The sequence below is a fragment of the Drosophila navojoa genome, chromosome 3 (assembly GCF_054131105.1).
Source record: "Drosophila navojoa isolate 15081-1374.11 chromosome 3, UAZ_NAV_1.0, whole genome shotgun sequence".
In the NCBI taxonomy this organism is placed as follows: domain Eukaryota; kingdom Metazoa; phylum Arthropoda; class Insecta; order Diptera; family Drosophilidae; genus Drosophila; species Drosophila navojoa.
The window spans coordinates 27,483,887-27,499,153 of record NC_142891.1 but is presented as its reverse complement, the minus strand read 5'-3'; the positions used below and the strand labels follow the sequence as shown (position 1 = coordinate 27,499,153).

Genomic DNA, 15,267 nt, shown 5'->3' with positions numbered 1-15,267 from the left:
CTGAGAAGCGAATAGCAGAGATCTATTGTTATGATACCCTGTAATCATATGCAGCGTGCATTTTGGGTATATAAGCTAATAGTGAAAAAAAATATATATATATATGCGATTTCTTGTGTGTATAATAATATTAATTAATTACTATTATTATTATTTTTTTATTTACAAAAAAAGAGTTTTTTAATATGAATTACTTAGTACAGAATATGCTGTGTATAACTATTAAAAATTGTAATAGAAAACTATTTTTACTTTTATGAATGAAAAAAAAATTTGAATATTGATTGTTGCTATATGTCTTATCTGTAATGCACAACTCTTTCATTATGTATAAACAATGATATGGAAATCCTTCAATTGCCTAAGTGTTTACAGGGTATCTGCAGTTGCGACTGGAGCAGCTGTGCGTTGCCATTGTTATGTACTCAGTGACGAGACAAACTTCCGCTGATTGACTAGCTGACTTACTCAGAGAATGAAATGCTAGCTGCCCCACAGACTCTGTGACTCTTCGACTCTCTGACTTTCTGGCTGACTGAGTCTATGACTAGCTGATTGGCATGCGCATCGTTTGAGGGGGGCTCGACATCGAGGGGAGGCATAATTGATTCGAATGTGCCTTACTTTCAGCTCGTGTATGCAAATCTCTAAGCCCGTGGCTGTCTCTACGCCAATTTGCTGGCAATTTTCGCACATTTGGCCAACTGCTGCTTTCACATTTGCAGCAGTCGCCTCACTCGGCCCACTTGCCCCTGCCTCTGCCCTCATCTGGTCAATTACGTCAGTTTAGTAACGAAAGAAAAGCACACACTCCTAATTATATGAGCGCATGCTGAACTCTTTGCTCAGCCTCAAAATGCTTAGCCGCTCTAATTAATTTTAATTAAAACTCTCTACGCTCGCTCGTAAAACAAAAATGAATACATAGTATACGAGAGCTCTTCTGGTCAATCTCTGGCATAATCATTTATTATCATCAGAAAAGGTTGTTCGCACCGAAAAGAATCGGCCATTGCGTAACCTTGGCTAATAGCAATTTAGATATTAGAGAATATTAATTGTGCCTGTGGGGTCTACAACACTTAAATTATGATTGGCTTTTAATATATTAAAAGAGATTATTTTGTTTTCAAATTTTAAAAGTACTATGCAGATATAAAGATATTTATTTTATCTGGATCTGTGTTTATATGTTTATCTGCATAAGTAATTACATCATAATAATAATCTATCTCAAACAGACAAAACATTGATTATTACCTATAGTAAGGATAGGGGTTTGAGACATCGGAAAAAAATATTAAAAACTCTTACTGTGTATGATATTTACGAATATATCCGTTCATACTGCCGGATATGGCTAGATCGGATCAGCTGACCATACATCATTATGTATACTTGTAGGGTCTGCCACGCCCCTTTCTGCCTTTTCCATATATATTCACAAAATCATTATAGCCCGACTTTCCATTTTCAATGGGTTCAGGTTATAAATGGGTTAAATTGTTTTTGTACCGTGAAAAAGTAGTTTCAGTGCTGCCTACTTGCTATACATTATATATTTACTCAATGGATTTTCCGGCCAACGCAAATCGCCATTATTTATTTATATCTAAAGTCCAAGCTTGACAAACTGCCAAATGAACTTTGCGTCTTATCAAAATATAACAAGTCAGCTTTTTTATTGTGTGGCCAAAAACCCCTTTTTGGAGTCTGTGCATGTGTATGCGTGTGTGTTTCTGTGTGTGTGGGTATTAAAATGTAATACAAGTGTAAAACACCTTTTTTTCTTTATTGCAGTTTTATGGCTGCCTAGATTTATATTTAGTGCGGCCTGTGGCTTTTGTTTCATGGCTCAACAACAAAAGAAGTCAGCCACAGCCCGAGCGGAATCACAATAATATACCTGTATACCTCTTCTCGTTGTTGTTCTCCTTGTTGTTCTCGTTGTTGTTGTTGTTGTCGTTGTGGTTCTTTGCCATTTCACGTCTGCAATTAATCAAAATACAGTTTGCACCTTCGCTGAACTGCAAAATAAAGAGCCACACGACTCTGACCACGTATGGCATTACGCACTTCCGTTTCCGCCGCTGTCTGGCTGTTGACCACACCCGCCCCAGCCCCCCTCTGGCAACCACCTTTTTGGCATGTCCAACTCGTCGTCTGTTCGTCTGGCTTTTGTAATTTTGTTTGCTCACCCGGGCGCACACACACACACATTCACAAATAAAAAGACCCAAAATCAAAAACTTTTTATTGCGTTTTGCTTTTGGCTTGGAGTTCAGCTTCATATCAGACTTTTTATTTTGATTCTCTTTTATATATAATAATTTTGCACGCGCAAATTTGTGTGATTTATGAGCCGCAAAACCAACAGCAGCAGCAACAACAGCAATAACAATCAACACAGCGACAAAATTCACATTTCACCGCAACATGTCACACACACACACACACACACACACACACACACACACACACACACACACACACACACACACACACACACACACACACACACACACACACACACACACACACACACACACATCCACGCACACATAGGAGTGTTTGGCAAGCATGTGGGTTAGCCAAGTTGAGGGCTTCCATCGAGTGGCTGCTTAAGCAAACCTTCATGGAAACGCGTGTTTAACTTAGAGCTAAGTTTGCTTTGCCTGCGCTAATATGCCTACAATGATTAGCTCCTGGATTGCAGATCAAATATCTTTGTCTTAAGCGAGGTTTTCAACTATAATTTAATATTTCAAAATATTTCCCAATAACTTGTTCGATTTCATGGAAGGTGGGACAGCGGATGAGTTTTCTTTAAAACTTTTCCATTTTTGCAAATCAAATTTATGGACTGTGGACTATATAGGCATTTATCCAGAAAAGTCCACTTTTTGTAATGAGCTCTTGATTTCTTTCAATAATCTAGTATAGTAAAAAAAAAACTTGTTTATCATTTAGCTCTTGACGCATCTACCGAATCTTTAGAGAATAGTCCGTATTTTGTGGAAGAACTTGTGTTTCAACAGGACAATGAACCCAACACAAAGCGAAAGTCGTCAAGAAATGGATCGAAATTCAAAAATGTATGGTCATGGAGTGGAGTGAAAAGTAAAAAGGGCCGTCAAAGTAAAGTATAATACCCCAACGATAGAGATGGATGAACTTTGGTGTCGGGTGCATGAAGAGACAAATTTCCTCATGCCCATGTTGAAAATTTGGTGGAGAGATGGCCTAAGCGCATTGTGATTAAACCTAAAGGGCTCTGGACTAAATATTAAAAATATAAAACATTCAAAAAAGTTAAGAGCGAGCAAAACTGGAACCATGGCTGATTGAAAGACTTATGGGCAAAAAGTGACAAATATTTTTGAAGTTGCCTATTTAAATATATCTAATGGATCTAACTCTAATTTTCGACTTCTTACTCATTAATGTATTTTTTAAGGTTTTCAAGGTATTTTAACGTTGACTCGACCAACATATAAAAATAAATGCTAGCCACTGTATCTTATTATTTATATATAATAGAATAGAGAAATATGAAATTAAATAACTTCAAATTTAAGCACTGACAATCTTATAAGTTTAATAAGAAAATTTACAATATTTTTTATTTTTCACAATCTTATAAGTTTAATAAGAAAATTTACAATATTTTTCATTTTTCATAGAAGGTAATATCCATGTTTTCTATATACTCAGCTCTAATAAGCTACAAAATTCTTATATATATTAAAGTGCAGTCAAGATGTATATACACTATTTAATCTATATAATCAGCTATATATATAAGAAGTCTTCTTTTTTTTTTTTTTTTAAATAAAGTTTTAAAGCGTATTCGCTCGCCCAGCTCCACTCAGATTGCTAGCCAAAGGTTAAAATCCATGCCTTAGGTGTCAAAAAGCTCGCTCTAAACCCTTGTCAATATCAATAAGTGTCGGCTGGGCAGTCCTAATGGAGGGTCATTTCCCAGAGGAGGCGGGGCTCGTAGTCCCCGGACACCGCATCCGCAGAGACCAACATCGACGACCGCTGTCTGAGCTGCCAATTGCTGGTCACTTAATTAATAAACCGACTCTTGGGTAATTGCTGTCTGCTTTAACATTCACACATATATATTTGTATATGTATAAGCATTGAAATATATATATTTTATTTTATTTTATTTTGTTTTTTTTTTTAGCTCTTGCATAATTAAAGAGACACTGTCAACTGCAATTTCGCATCGATGTCACGATGCCTTATGCCACGCCCACACACGTGTCACAACAGTGTTGATATTTGGGGTGTGACATATTGCTTTGTCATATATAGATTCATGTTCATGTTGGGATATGTCATAAATTGTCTGTTGAGAGTTTTTCTCTATCTCTGTCTCTCTCTCTCTCTCTCTCTCTCTCTCTTCCTCTTCTTTCATATTCGTAAATAACTGTAATTATTGCGTGTGACATTGTAGCACTGTGCCACGCCCACTTGGCTGTCATTATGCTAATGTCGAATCTGACAGCTGAGCCAGCCGATTAGCTTGCGGTGTTGAGAGCTGTCAACAGCCAAATAAAACGCTCAAAAGGGAGCATACATACACATATTTATATACGTATCTTTCTTGTCTGTATGTATTTTTATAATAAATGTGAGTTTGTTTGTTACCGAGTGACATGCAATTATTTATACATTATTTTGGTAGCGTAAATATTGACAAGCGCCTTTGCTGCCGCCGCCAGCCAACGGCAAGCAGTCAAAAGCCTAAGCAAACAAAGCAATTCTCTGGGCGCACATTGCGTATACGCAACACACAATGAGTACAATTGAAGGAGCTCGACTCAAGAGCTGCTAAATGTTAGTCGCCTCTCGCACTGTTGTTTGATCAACAGCTTGCCATTCGGTAGATGCTTGTAAATAAATTTTATAAAATTTTCAAATAGCAATTTAATAAATATTCCCTTTAAGCCGTCGACTGCTATTCAAATCCTAACTAAAAGTGGCTCATCAATCTGCGAGTCGGTTAAATAAAGACAGACATTAAATTTGGGTGTACTTCATATTGCTGAATCACATGTTGTTCTGCAACTCATTCGACTAAGCGTTATAATTTATCTAAGGCAACGCAATCAAAATGTTCGCCCAGCGCCCAACTTCAACAGAGATAAAGTCGTTCACCCCTCGCTGCTCAATCACCTGACAGAAGCAGTCAATCAAGCGTTCAATCAGCCGCCCTTTCAATAGGCAGTCTCAGCGAATCGACAGTTTTTGATAAGCTGCAGACAGGACTCTCAACACAGGGAAACTGAACTACACAGGAATTCAGTTTGAGCTGGAGTAGAGGGATTATTTGTCTCAGTGTATTTGAGGACCTTGAAATGTTTAAAAATTAGATTTAATTACCTGCTAGAATAATCTTTTGATTAACTGCAGGGTATGTTCTAGTCGTATACCTCTCTTTCCAATTTGTCTCTATGTCTAGAAGCAATCCATACCCAGTCAAACAGATTTGAAATAGGTTGTATTGTACTTACGTCACTAATATGTCATCAAGCTGAATTAACAGGCTATTCGCCGTCATACAACTCTATTTACAAACTGTAAGTTCACATAATCTTTTGAATTTATATAGTTGTGATGATGAAGATATATAGAATATGTAATATTTTACATATATAATATAATATTTGCAATACATTTTTAAATCAGACTATAGGATATCTTCCAATTCGAATCTAGCTCTATTCAGGTTTTCCGATTGCTGACAAAATATTTGTGTTTCGTCGACTTGTTGCTGACGACACATACATATGCAGACAACGGAATATAAGCACCCAACCACCACAGCCCCACATCCACACACTCACTCACCTAGGCTATTCAACACACTCTGCGATGTGTTGCATACATTTGAGATCCGCTGCGAATTGCGCACATTTGGGTGGCGAAGCCAGGCTGAAAATTTATGGCTTAGTCCCCTTTCTTTGGCATGCCATGCAGGAGCTAACATATTCCTTTAGGTTCTACGTTTGGCAGATTTGAAAACCATTTAAATGGCGCCATAAAATCACTTAAGTGTGTTTTGCTGTACACGTTTTCTGTTCTCTGTGCTCTGCACCTCCTTTTTTGTGGATTTTTACCGTAGCATATTTACGAGCCTCCACGCAACATGGGATACGCAACATTCGCTTGCAGCAAGGTCAGAAGGAATTCGCTGTGCCACGTATGATAAAATGAGAACACGAGCACAGCACAGGCCGTAACCAAATACCAAGCCAAGCCATGTCCGCATTCGAGAACATATTGCACATTTGCATGTGCGGTAGGGCCTCCATCCATGCGCGTAGGCGTCATGTTGGATAAGTCCTGGGAGAATACGCTCACCATTTCCAGTTGCTGCTTCTGCCCCACGTCCCGATAAAAAATGAGTCCCAACCATATTAAATTTGTTATAAATTAAGATTGATACGATGAGCCCCAGGGAAAAACCATAGCTGAATGGCGTTTGTGATGCGTAGAGCTAGTAGACGAGGAAGGGGAAGGGGAAAGAGGAGGGGAAGGCGAACGAGTGTGAGCTCTAGATACACTTACCTCTTAATATGGCATTCGAGTAATGAACAGCAGCTGTAAAACAAACGAAAAATGTGAGTCATTAAAAATTTGCAGTAAAAACTGATTGTTTATGTTATAAAAGGATCGAGGTAGGCTACATTTAACCATTATGATGAAATTAAGCTCATGAATAACATTTGTGATTCATATTTGTTATGAATATTTAATATTTATTATTTTGGATTTGCCGCTTGAGCTGTGCTTTTAGTATCGCTGTTTAGCGCATCAATCGGGCTATTATTAAAGATGCTAAAAACTTAGACTCATAAATGATTTTACTTTCGGTTGTTGGATTTGACAATTTAGTTTTAAGTTTCAGGTTTTGTTTCACCTATAGGTCCATTAATCAATCAATGTAAGGCGAATTTCGAAAAATGCTTTGCAGCTAGTTCACCAATACTTCTCAATCAATCAGTACAGCTTTACTAATGCTTACTACGTAGTTCAGTCTATCAAATTTCAACAGAACTTTTGTATATAACTTCAATTTTTACATAATGTTCAATCAATTAATCACAAAATGTATCAGTCAATAAATCAGTTTTGCAGTCAATAGTCAACAGATTGACTTAGATATAACTCATAAACGAATTATCAAATGATGTCAAAAAGCTCAAATTGTTACATTAGTTTATAAATAACAATCAGTCAGTCAGTCAATCAATTAATGTTTCTAGCTATAGCTATGAGTTTTTCCTTAATTACTCAAATGCTTAAAAATGCAATTATCAACCGAATTTTCCCCACTAACCGAACGCTCAACTTTACATTTATCCTCATGTCAAAGTCAATGTCAATGCCAATGTTCACTTCACACATTTCCTTTTTATGTCGCTCCTTACTACACATTTATTTGCTTGGCTGTGCGCATTAATCGTCTTCGTCTGACTGTATTTCGCTCCACAAAAAACTAACTGTTGCCTTTGTTTTGTTTGTTGTTGCTTCTGCTTCTGCTGTTGCTGTTGTTTTTGCCAATGCTATTGTCGACAATGAAGCGACTGCCATAAAAAGCCAACTCGCACAGCTGCCAACCTCGGAAATTAAAACCGAAAAACGAACAAAACACAAAATTAAATTTCGTTCATCAATTGCTGCAACGAACTTGAAACTTGCAATTGGAGCTGTGTGGCAACAACAACAACAACAACAGCTAATGTTTAATCAAGTGTGAAATCTTTAATCAAGTCAATCGTCCCCTCCCGTGCCGCCCCCTCTCATAAAGGCAACAGCCCAGCTGCCAGTTAGCCAATGCAGCCAGCTCACAGCTGTCTGAAAGACCTTTCAGTCATTTTTTGCGCTTCTCCTTTCTCCCTTCTACCTTTAGCTTTACCTGGCCTGACCTTTTTCCCCCAGTTCCCATCGCCCATGGCTGTTTCTGTTGCTGTTGCTCTGGGCCCTCCCACGCTTCACAGCTCTCGCTCTCTCTCCCTCTCTCTCTTTCTCTTGTAGCCCTCTCTTGCAGCCTGTTAATTAAAAAGCCGTCGTCTCGACTGGCCCGGGCCCTGAGCCAGAGCCTGCCTGACACGATTTGTTGCCAGTTGGATTGAAAAAACGGTTAAAACAGAGTTAAATGAACGAGGAAAATGCATTTCCCAAGTGCGAATTAACTGAATTAGCTGTAAATGGTATTGCAATTACGGTAAAAGTGCTGTCAAAGCGACCAGAATCGGATTTATACATTGAATAGAAATCCGACTATCGACTGCAACTCAAATGGCAAATAAGCCCAGGACGAACCCCATGGGTAGCCAAAGCCAAAAAAGGCCAAGGGAAATCAGTGACATGGCAAAACTTTTTATAGATATTCATTTAAAATTTCCTCTAATTGCACTCTGATTTTGACAGATTTGCAGCCACTGAATGAATATCGAATTAAGAAATAAAAGGGAAAATGCTTCTAAAAATACCGATATTTATTAATTATCAACCGGTGGGCCTTGGAAACGGTGATCTACCTAATGGGTAGCGGTGGAAGAAAATAGTAATTGATTGATTGACTTGCGAAATTTCGTTGCTCCAAAAATAGTTAAGTTTGGTTCAGCTGCAGCACTTCGTAGCTTATGTTCAGCAATGCATTAGCCATATTAGAACTGCATTAGTCATTAATAGTATCGATAAAAACTCGTGAAACCTTTGTTCGATATTGATATTGCCCCATTTACTAAATTGATGAAAGAATTAACCTGATTTCATTGCTTCGCTGGTAATCTGGAAGGTAAGTTCAAAGTCTCTTGTTCATATTAAGCTATGTTTGAAATCTCCTAAAAATTCAGATGAAATTTTATTGTTTCATACGGCAGATGCATTTAAAACTGATCTCATGTGAACTCTGATATTAATTTAAGTAATGAGCCTAATTAATTTTAAAGTGATAACAATCTTTTTCGTTCGCAATTACTTAAAAAATGAAGTCGTTTTATTTTAAATGAGAAATGCAGTATTTTAGTCGCAAGCTTGACCTCAAAATATATAATATATTTTGTAAATCAAACTTTGCCTTTAATTCCTTTTAATATAATGTCCCTTAACTGTTTATTTAATAAAGGGCTATATAAGAAAAGAAATAGTTATTGTGTACAGGCATTAGAACCGTCACGACAGCTTGGCAAAGAAATGCACTAAGTATGTCGAGCCATTTAAGAGACGGAAGTCACGAATTTCTCATACAATGTAAACATTTCTTAAAATTATAAGTATATGTTTATATACATATACATACATACATATGTGTACATAAATATGTATTTCAATTTTACAGGCTCTAGATTCAATATTATAAATGTTACACATTCATACAGAGAAACGGGGCAATTGAATATTGAAGAATATTTGTATGCTGTACTGATGTCGTGGTCGACTAAAATTAAAACTACGAACAAGCTAGAAGCCGAGATGTCCAAAGTGGAGGAAGGTTCATTCATATAAATCCTTAATCTCCGTCATTAATTAACGAACAACTTTTTATTCAATTCCCACACACATTTGAAGCTCACGTGATGGCTTTTGCGGGTCTAATACTCGACTCTTGAATACATACATACATAAAAACCATGCCCACAGTGAGCTCCCGCTTTGTACAACAATAGAAAGTAAATAAGTATTACGACTGAACAATGGATGAACGCAAAATGAAAAAAAAGCTACAAAAAAAGGCCCCGCTGAACAGCTGTCTGGATGACTTTAAATAAATTATGAGTAAACATAACAATTTAAATATATTCAGCCGCTGGCTGCTCATCCGGCTGTTCATCTAGCTGTTTTCAAGCCAGAAAAATACTTCCCTCACACAGGGCAGTCAAAGCCATGCAAAGACAATTAAAAGAGACGCAAACGGAGTCAACAAAATAAAATAAGAGCCCAAAGCTAGGTAAAATCGTAAAGTAAAAGAATCGTGATCTGGGCTTTATAACTGGGTCAAATCTGTGCTTGATGCCGGCGCATGGAATGGAGTGTGCCCAGCACAAAATGTAACCAAAAGACTTTATTGTAATAGAACTTAGCAGCAGCACAAGAGAAAGAGAGAGAGAGAGAGAGAGAGAGAGAGAGAGAGAGAGAGAGAGAGAGAGAGGGAGAGAGAGAGAGAGAGAGAGAGAAATGCAAATGAAAATGGAAATGAAAATGTAACGGGCAAAAAGTTTTGCGGCTCACTTTAGCGAATGTCTTTGCCATGAATGCCACGCCTCCACTTATACACCCACCCACCGTGTACAATGCATGGAAATAAAATTAAACTAAGACAAAAAAATCCATATGCAGCTGAGAGCAAAGTTTTAATCATATGCCAGAGAAAACTTCATTAATTTGCCGCCAACTTTCAGCATTTGACTCCGTCTTTGGCCCCGGCGCTAAAATAAAACCCATTAAAAATGCCTGCGTAAGGCTAACAAAAAAGGGTCATAAATACCAAAGTGAGCCAACAAATATACCCTATATAAACTAAAGAAAATCTGCATCGACTGACAGAACTGACTGATAGTTGAAAAGTAAATAGAGAAAGGAAAACATGACTGGATAAGAAATTGTGAAATTGGAAATGGAGTAAAAAATGGTGAATAATAAGTAAGCACGATAACATACCCTAAAGACACACTCACACTCAGACTGAGACTTTCCGAATAGTTAGTTGAAATCTAATTATATTTAAATGAGTTGAAAATTCTGGTTTCTCATTTATATAGATACTCATTCAAGCTATGTTTTCGCTGTGAACTCTTCATAGTATTGCCAGCCCATTTCTCCGAAAGTAATCATCAATCAGTCAGTAGTCAGCTTGTGTGGATGCATGTTCAGGGCAGCTCGAGAACCGCAACAATATTTTATGCAAATGCCCCCGACGTCCCGAAGTCCGGCAGAAAGAAAAACTCGCCGATGCTGCCCTCAGCGCTAATATAGTCATGTGAATTGAGCAGGTCGTACCGAACCGAGCATTAGCATTTGCTCCTGCCATCGAATCACTCTGCATATGCATTTATTCAGCATGTATGTGTAGGTATATGTATGTATGTATGTAAGCATTGCCCACCGACAATAAACTGTTATGTGGCGAGGGCTGCTGCATTGCAATTGCAATCTGCAAGTGCCCTGGATATGCTAACTGCCATGTGTTGGTCCCTTAAGCGGGAATCTCTCTCTCTCTCTCTCTCTCTGTCTCTCTGTGTGTGTGAGTGCGGTGTATTTGTGTGTGTGTGGCTATGAAGCGATGATTCTGCGGTTAGATGTTGCTTGCAATCTGAAATTGATTTTTCATATTTAATGTGGAAATGCAACTAGCGCGAGCTCTGCGAGTGAAGCACATATAAATTGAAAAGTAACACGTTACGTGAGCGAGGTGTGGACAAAGAATTTAAGCGATGGGAGAGATAGAGGCACATAGAGAGAGTGACAGAGAGAGCACGAGCAAGAGAAAGAGGTGCACCGTCGAATTAATAATTGAAATATGAAATTCAACTACAAAATATGTCAGTTATTTAATGGATATATTTTTAATATATTTCACTCTTAACTTAATTTATGAATTTTGAAATATGTAATAAATTTAATTACAGTAATTAGAATATTTCACTCTTAATTTGATTTGATATTTATCTAAGAGCATTCATTAAGTTAAGAGTAAATTATATTATTTAATAATATAATCTATTGAACTTAATAGCATTTCTGTACAAGGAAGCTCGAGTTATCTAATTATACAACACACATCACGCTATTGTTCATCTAATTGAAATAAATTTATTAAACATTTATACATATACATATACATATACATATACATATGTATTTTTGTTAAGACTTTTACAGTTTAATTAGGCGTATATATTCGACAAGAAACTTAAACTTCATTAATCACTTTAATTAACAATTATATTAAAATGTATCTGAACTCCGAAACCCAATTGTTTATTTACATTTTGATTTAAATACATATAATTTAGTTTTGTTTATTTTTTTTTCCATTAAGTTTTTTAAATATTTATTTTATTTTACTTTTTAAAGGCTACAGATGTCGTAACACCTATCCGTATTGCCATATTGTAAGATATTCATTTTCATATTAAAAATATCTCCATGTACACTAGTATCTGTATTTGTATCTGCATCTATGTAGCTAGTAAAATCGGTATCTGTTTATCTGTTGCTTTGCCCTGCGAGCTGTATCGATGTCTGCGACTGCAAGCATATCCATTGCTGCCTGGTTACGATAGCATTGATATGTAAGACGTAGCGAAGCGTTAAGAGCAATCATAACAGCTCCGCGCAATGCCAACAACCTCAAAGTACAATGGCACACAGAGTAAGGCTTACGGGTAGACAGACAGACAGACAGACAGCAATCTTCTACTACTGTGCAGAGCCATGCATAGATACAAAAGCTGAAAGTACATATCTCACAGATGCAGTCCCAGAAAAAGAAACGAGATATTTAAGTTAAGCCTCTGACTTCTGTCTGATTCTTATTCAGAGTATGAAAATTCTGAATTTAAAATTGAAATTCTGTCACACTAGAATGCACTAGTTCTTTCTTCAAGTGTACGCTTCAATAGCTCGTATTGCTGGATTGTTGCCTTTGCTTATGCAAATCGTTTACAAATATTCGAATAACTCAACTCGTTTTATGTATTTATGCGACGCATTGCAAACCGGCAAAGCGAAGCAACTGTTAACCAAACTTATCTGCCGAAAGCGAAAATGTATTTCAACAGATGCAGCCGTCGCAACACGATGGGAAGAGGGCCCGCTCTATCGCATGGTAAGTTAGTCGAACAGTCAATCAAACATGGCCAACATCAGCATTAACACTGACATCAACATCTGCTTCAGCTCAGCTTCAGCTGTCATCATCAGCATTCGCACTGCCCGGAGCTGTTGCTGTTTTGTTTGCGGTTCTTGCTCCGGGCATATCAGCTCAGCGGTCAACCGGATCGCCAGCTAAACCCAATTCGAAGCGGAGCCCCGAAATCGATGCAATTGTTTCACTGAGGCGCTGCAGGCAATGGATGGAAGTAGGGAAATAAGTTCCCAGCGAGAGTTGCTCAAAATGTTGATATTAGATAGTGGTAAAGCGAAAAGATATTTTAGTTTTTATTAAATAAAATTTGGTAGTTAAATTAGACTTTTACTTACTTAAACAGTTAATCAGTTTCCTTTTAGGTCCTTTATAATTCTTAATCTGTTCTAACATCACATCTTTTTACTTCTCTCAATTCATTTACAATTATAAATCAGATATGACAGCTTTTCAAATATATAATTTACTTTATTTTTTTTCTCTTTATCTTTCTTTATTCTTTCTAATCATCAATCAGTTTATTCTCTTTACAATTGCAATACTCAATCTGTTGATTTTAGCATCACTTCATTCATGGTTTTTTATCAGATCGCACAGTTTGAATACTTTACTAATTAATTAAACTTCATTATGACATCTCTTTTATGATTACGACTCATTTATCTGATCTGACAGCTTTTCAATGATAGCTGCCCCGCCCCATTGACATCTTCCATTCGTTTGTTTACTTATCATTAAATCAATTGTAATTGCCTCTCAGCCGGTAAGACAACTCTCGCATGGCCGCCGGGCCTCTGCACACTAACTGTTTTTCGTTGCGATAAGCGAGGACATGGACGTGGATGCGAAGGCGGATGCGGAGGGGGATGGAGGACACAACTCGCTTTTAGCTCAATAGCTGGCTCATATCACAGTAGCTCATATCGCAGAGCGCGACGCTCGTAAAAAGCTCATTAAACAAAACGTTGCCGTTGACTGACTGAAAGTCTAACTGAACTGTCTGATGGCCTAACTGACAGCCAGAGGAGGGGAGCGTCGCGTTGCTGCAACAGGATCGACACACATCATTATGCAAAAATATCAACGCAAATCTGGCGAATGTAACTGTGTTTGTTGCCTTTGTTGATTCACAAATGCTGAAACAACAGAAAATGCGCTGTCAAAATAATTACAAAGCTGACATGGCGGCGACATGTAATTAACATGAAATGCGTACCTTACAGATACAGATACACACACACACACACACACACAGACAAAGAAGAGAGAGAGAGAGAGAGAGGTATACAACACAGTTACTGTTAGAGCGGTCTGGCCAACAGAGAGCGCTGCTTAGCCCCAGCTCTTAATGAGCATTACGCGCGACACATGTGAAATGTATCCATAAGATACAAGATACAAGGCAGAAGCGTACACAGGTGGCTGCCGGCCCGCCTGAGTGCCTGAGTGCCTGGCTAATGGTCTGGGCTCATTGCTCCCCTCCCCCTCGACATGGACATGACATGAGTTTTATGACGCTAAAGATAACGACCACAACTACAGAGGCGGAGGCAGAGGCAGAGGCAGCGGCACCGGCAGCGGCAAATTTGATTAACCCAAATAAAAGCTGGGCAGGTTTTCATGCCACACACCAGCAGAGGATGGCACCTGCCACCGGCCACGATTCATTCATCAATTTATGATTGTCTGTCTCTCAGTTTTTTGCTGTTGCTGTTTTTTTTTTTTTTTTTTTTTTTTTTTTTTTGTGGACTGTCTCGCTCTACCCCTATTTAGACAAACACCTCCACCGCCATGCGATCAAGTTATTTTATTATCGAGCTTTTCAGTTGAGCCATGAAAAAACACGTTAAAGTTTTATAATGTTTGTCGTGGGCATTAGCATTTACAGCTCTTCAGGTAGGCCATAGTCAAGGTCAGGTAACTAATAAAGAAACTACCTGTTCGACCTGACTGACTTATTGATGGATTCACTGTGAACCTAGGCGCAGATAAAAATTATATATAGAACATTAGGTAATATTTGCAATCTAGATCTTTGCCATCAGATTGATTGATAAACTGATTGACTGAATGACTGATAGAATATCAGAGTTTAGAACAGAACAAGATGGTTAGCTTGAGAAATAAAACGGTGGTGAACGGTGAGAATCGACATACAGAAAGCCATTTAGATGGAACGAGATCTTTAAATCTGATTGACACACTGATTGACCAGCAGATTCTTTGATTAACTGATTGAGGACTAACATACATACATACATATGAAAGGAAGCTAGATAGAATGGTAAATATCTAGCAAATCCAAATAGGTTAGTTCTTAACAAACTCTTTAATCTTATTAACTGACTGATTGACTGACTGAGAAGAATCGATTG

At 37.7% G+C, this 15,267-nt stretch overlaps 1 non-coding gene across 1 annotated transcript in view; it reads right to left on the bottom strand.

Annotated features, from left to right (window-relative positions):
* Nucleotides 1–15,267, bottom strand: part of LOC115563253 (uncharacterized) — a 46,534-nt gene that overhangs the window by 21,522 nt on the left and 9,745 nt on the right. Inside the window, exon 2 of the transcript XR_016196362.1 lies at nucleotides 6,586–6,618. This is a non-coding gene — a transcript (uncharacterized LOC115563253). The remainder of the gene's footprint in view (nucleotides 1–6,585; nucleotides 6,619–15,267) is intronic.